At 38.0% G+C, this 6052-nt stretch overlaps 1 pseudogene; it reads left to right on the top strand.

The window, feature by feature from the left end:
• The first annotated feature begins 3804 nt into the window (after positions 1–3804).
• Positions 3805–5586, top strand: LOC112135142 (large ribosomal subunit protein P1-like; annotated as a pseudogene).
• The last annotated feature ends 466 nt before the right edge of the window (positions 5587–6052 follow it).

Consider the following 6052-nt stretch of genomic DNA (forward strand, 5'->3'; position numbering starts at 1 on the left):
GATTGCTGAACATTTCACAAGGAAAGTTTCTTAATCTCCCTTTGTAAATGTCTTTAAAAATAGAGACTAGATGAGAATTTGGGCATCATCTCTGAACCCAAGTGCACTTAATTTATTTATAAATCATGTTTATCAAAGAGAAATTGTATGATATAGAAGAGTAATAGAAACATATTTGTACATATAGTTGCTGTTTAACTTAATTGATTTCTGTAATGTGCCATTTTGGGCAAAAACAATAACATTGTAGAATCTTTCCAAGAGATTCACTTTGTATTCTCACAGACTGACAATGTCTCTCAAGTGGATTACTGCAAAACATCCTAACTAGTCTTCCCACCTCTAGTTTATAATGCAGACATTGCTCATAAATCCAAGTAAATATCTCTGAGTGTTAGTTTCCTCAAATGCACCATGACCATGAGGATAATATCTGCTTCATGGAGTAATGCCAAGGGTTAAATAAAATGGCATATATAAAGCACCTAAAGTAGTGATGATCACATAGTAGGCGCTCAATAATGAAAATTTAAAACAAAATAAAAGTGCCCATGCTGATGGAGTGATGCATTTCACCCCCCACTCAGACATTTATGTTTTCATAATGATATATTTATACAAGCCTGTGTCTGAAATCCTGGGAATTTGCCAGACTGCAAGCACAGTAAGGCTCCAGCTCATGGGAACATGAAAATTATTTGCTACAACCTCTTTCCTACCTGTCCTATTTTCTGAGAAGTAATATACCTTGGACTAGCATAAACTACCATCTTAGGTAGAGATACCATTTTTTATAAGTTGTTTGGTTTCTGTGCAGTAAAATAACTAAATGAATCAGAAAATAGCTTCCTTTCATTTACTTCCAGAGAAAATGGAAATATACTAACAGTATTGAGTCTTATGCAATAATGTGTTCATCAGAAATTAAGAACTACTACCTTGTTGAGGTTTATCTCTTTTCACTTACCCCTCACACCAATGCTTAAAATTGCCATTATTTACCCTATTTTACAGATGAGAAAGTTAGGTTCTAGACAGATTGTGATTTACTCAGTGTCACACGGCTATAAGCTACTTGGTTGAGATTTAATTTCAGGTTTCTCTGACTTGTATGCAGACTGCCTCTCAGCAGAAATGTATTAGGAGGAAACTAGATAAGCTAAAATTTGTTTAGTCTGCCCAGGAGTAATTAAAGGTTGAGAAGAAGTTAAGGTTTTCGTCTGGACCAAAGAAAGTTCTTTTCTTTTTTTAAGAACTCAAAATAGTTGGCTGACTCATGAGCTCTCCCAAGTCATGCTAAATTTTCAGGCTGTTGTTTTTTCCTAAATTTTCTCTCCTCAAAGCTAATGATTTCCTCCTCAGTGCTGATGTAGTTTTGTGCTAACCTAAAGGAAGGAAAGAATTACCCAAAGAGATATGAACTGTAGCTTATTTAGACCTTATGTATGTTTGCCTGAATTCACATTCCCTGGCCCAGCCATAAGTCTTCTCTTTCCTTTTTCTCAGTGGTAGACCATATCCCTTGAAGTCAGTTATAATAAAATCACAGTTCATTGCTGGAATAAGCTACATGCAACTAAGGAATAATAAAACTCATAGCTACCCCCAAATCCTTAAAATACCTAATAAATGGTATGTGAACATTTTGAAAAGAAATTACTGTTTCCTTAATTTCCCCTCCAATCATGAGAGTCATTTCCCCCATCTTTGCTTATCCTGGCAGCTATTCAAGACCAGCTTTCATTGCTATTCACTCTCTTTATTATATCTGCAACATGTTTGAATAGTCATAGTTCTGTGCTCAGCTTTGTAATTAGATGGAGTGATGAAAATAACTTTTACTTGAGTCCAATTTTCTCTGTATAAAAATAACTCTTTGAATCTTCTGATGTAATAAATTATAGAAAACTTTAGGTAGGATTGGGTCTAAAATTGGAGTCTGATTAGGGCCAGATGCTTCTAAGCAGTATCAGAACCATCTTTCACATTGTATTCTTTCATTGTAGACTCAGATGCTACGCCATAATTAACCTCATTCATTCTGCAAATTTGAAGATTTATGGTGGATGACCAGTAGGACATAGTTATCATCTTACACACGAATTTATGTCCAGTAATTGCTCTGCATACCAAATAGCTAATTTATAAAATTGAGGATTGGGGGATGAAATTCTCAAACTTCTTTCAGGTCTGCTGTTTATTTACCTCAGTTTCCATATGCAGATATATAACACAATATATTGCAATCAAATTTTGAATTTGGGTCTTTAGCTTTTAAAAATACCACATTTTCTAAAATTGTGTCAGGAGAGAAGATTCTTGTCTCCTCACTCAGGTTACTAAAGGCATTACATGGCATCAGAATTAATACCTTGCTCCAACAATAACAACACTAGTAAATAATTTACATCTTCATAGTACTATAAATTACAAACTAAATTTGGAATAGCAAACTGAAATCACTACAAGGCTAGTCAGGTGACCTAAATGGGTGAAGCTGGGTGAGGATGTGAAAAATGAGACAAAGTATGCATCAGAGTTTATACACTGGACTATCTGATGCAATTCAGCAATACACTAGATAGCTCTTTTTTAAAAAAATTCTCATCCAAATACAAAGCTATGAGATCTGAATGAGTACCAAACCTCTCAATGGCTGGAAAATTATCCATAAAAGTCCCTGGGAAGAGAGGAATGACCCCAAAGAGTCAAGTTGCCTTTATTCCCTACAACTCCCTCTGTGTTCCAGGGACACCAGGGCTCCTGGGCCAGCCTTCATTAGGAAAGTGCAAAAGAACTGGAACATTTCCTTGCTGAAGCACAAAGGCCCTTTGCCTCTTTTGTTGGCTCAGAAGCTTCAATCAGTTTCAGAGTTTTAAAGGTTCAAACAGTGTAGTTCCAACTGGGCTAGGATTGAGTAGTGTCCAGTGCACTGAGTAGGAAAGTGAATGTCTCTGGCCACTCAATAACCCCAAGTAGGTGAAATATTCCTATGAACGTAAAAACATGGTGTTTTATGATTTGAGCCATCACAAGAACAGCAGAGAACAGGGTGGTGAAATATCAATTTACTCTTCACTTTCAAACAACTATTTATTACTTGGCAACCTTTGAAATAACATAAACAACTGTTCTTAAGGACTTACCAAAACCCATTCTCTAGCATCATACATTCAGAGCACACAGCCTCCTTTGAAAGTTATAAAAGAGTCAGGCTAGCCTAGCTGATAGTTAGAGAGTCAGTGATGGACAGACATATAAAAGCCAAGTTAAGTGAAAGGGAAAGAGAAATGAACCATTAGAAAGGGACATGGCAACTCGAAAAAAAGTCATAGAGGAAGAACTGGGGAAAGCAAGCTCCATTGTTTGTTACCCTCAGCTCTTAGCCAAGTCAGGGGGAAGATGGAAAATGATCAGCATACAGAAAACCCACTTATTGTCAGCTTTTGTTACACTCCATTATGGCTAAGAGACCAGATAAACTTTTATTCTCTCTTTAATATGAAGAGGAGGGCAATTATTTATAAAGGACAGTTACAAAGAGGTGCCTTAGTGCCAAATATGATCCATTAACATCCCCTGGCAGACTCCAATTACCCAATCCCAATTTATATTTTATATAAATCAAAATACTGAATCATTCAGTTATTTTTGTTAATCAATTCCACAAATATCTATCATCTACTCTATCTACTATGAGCTAGCCACTGCACAAGGCACGAGTGATATAAAGATAAATGAAATGTTAACCTTGTGCTCAAGTAGACTATAATCTAGTGGATAAGAAAAAACACCACACCAGTAATGGCGGTATGGGAAAGTGGCAAGAGCTCAGCCTTCAGACCCAGATAGAAATGGATTTGAATTTTTACTATGCCACCTGTTAGCTAGCCTTGCTAGCCAAACCTTAATTTTCTCACTTGTAAAATGGACATAACTTTATATATAATATAGGGCACTTTTATGAACCAGGAATACCATTTGTCAAATAAAATAGATATTCAATAAATGGGCATCAGTTTGTGCTGGATACCTTGTGTTTGTCCTTCTAGATTCACACTCTACTTTTCTCAATCCTATTCTATGACCTAGGAACTAGGAGGCTGAACTTTATAGATTAGATATTTTATGAATTATATCAGTCTCCATTTACCCTTTGGCTTCTGGTCGGATTCAGTTCATTGAAGTCATTGGCAGTAGACTGGAGGACATGAGGAATGTGAGGCTGAGTATGTATTTCCCAGGATCCCTCATGGCGGAGTTGCTGTGGATCTTTCTACAAAGGGCCACAGCCTTCATAAGGCTCAGGCATTCTCTTTGGCTTGTATTTACTACTTCTCTTTTCTTCATCAAGCTTAGGGTGGAAATACTTTCTGATGCTACTAGTACCAGGGTGGTACTGAACTATCTATTATTGATTCCCCTAAATCCTGACTATTCCTTTGTTTTATTAAATTCTTCTCAAATTGTCCAGTTGGAGTACGTTGTCTGTTTCCTGCTGAGACCCTGATAGATACAAGTGTCATTATTTGTATAGATAACAATGTACTATGAAAATAGAGGCTAAACAAATAAAACCATCCTGGAGGATATCGGGAACAGTTCTAGGGGGAGGTAGAATCTAACAGCCTCCTGACGATGAATAGGAATAAGCAACATGAAAAAAAGCAGGAAGAGAACATTCTGGGCAGAGGAATACCATATGCAAAAGTTCAGAGGCAAAAAAAAACCCTACTACATTGTGGGGGAATTTCAAGTTTAGCTAGAGCATAGAATAAGAGATGGAAGGCTGACAGACAAAGCTGAAGAAGTAAATTGAACCAAGGTCACAAAAGACCATGCGTGACTTTTTCCTCCAGGCAGTGAGATATTACTAAAGGATTTTAACCTAGCTTATAACATGATGACATCGCATTTTAGAAAGTGATACAGAGACAAGTTTAGAAAGGGGAAAGCCTGGAGATAGAAATATCAATAAGCAATTTTGGTGAAAAAATAAGGTAGCCAAATGGGGGCTTTTCTTCCCCTTTCCGCTAAACAACTAGTTGTTAAACATTGGTTAAGACCACATTAAAATGGGAAGAGTCCCTTCCCTCAGCTGCTGCCAAGGTGCTCCATCCTTCTGAAAAAGCTAAGGCCACACTGGGGTGAGGCCCTCCACCCACAATGTGGTGAATGTGAGTCTCGAGCTGCCGGGTATGGTGCTACTTCTCACAAGTAGTACTGTGGGCTGGCAGCTCCAGTCCCACTTTCACCCAAGATTGTCTGCATCTACTGGGCCCTCATTCTGCAAAACAATGAGGTGACCATCACGGAGGATAAATTCAATACCCTCATTAAAGCAGCTGCTGTAACTGTTGAGCCCTTTTGGCCTAGCTTCTTTGCAAAAGTCCTGGCCAGCGTCAATATCGGCAGCCTCCTTTGCAATGCAGGGGCTGGTAGATGGCTCCAGCATCCTGCACCTCACAAGCAGGAGGTCCTGCCACTTCCACCACTGCTGCCTCAGCTGAGGAGAGGGAAGTAGAAGCAAAAAAAGAAGAATCTGAGGAGTCTGATGAGGACATGGGCTTTGGTCTTTTTGACTAAACTTGTTTTATAACATGTTCAATAAATAGCTGAACCCTTAATAAATAAACAAAAATATATAAATACATAAAAAGAGAAGAATACCTCTGATAATGATAGCAAAATTTGAAGTCTGACTTGTGTAAACAACAACAACAACAACAAGAAAAACCTAGCCAAGAACTAACAGGCAAACTAGAACTGCAGGGCACATTCCAGGACCTGAATGGAAAGAGAGTTAGAAGGATCAGTGGGATGTCCATGACGAGCCATATGAAGATGGACAAGCACATTGGCACTGAGAGGAGAATCCAAAACATCTGAAGTCTCAGGTAACTGAGGTTGCAAATCAGTAATGAAAAATTGGGGTAGTCTCTAGATCAGGAATCAGAAACCAGGAGCTTCACAACAACAGAAGATTATTCAAACATTAAGATGAGGGTGGGGGATGTTGTATCAAAGCAAAGCCAGAGCCAGAAAACTCTCA

The sequence above is a fragment of the Pongo abelii genome, chromosome 8 (assembly GCF_028885655.2).
Source record: "Pongo abelii isolate AG06213 chromosome 8, NHGRI_mPonAbe1-v2.0_pri, whole genome shotgun sequence".
Lineage (NCBI taxonomy): Eukaryota > Metazoa > Chordata > Mammalia > Primates > Hominidae > Pongo > Pongo abelii.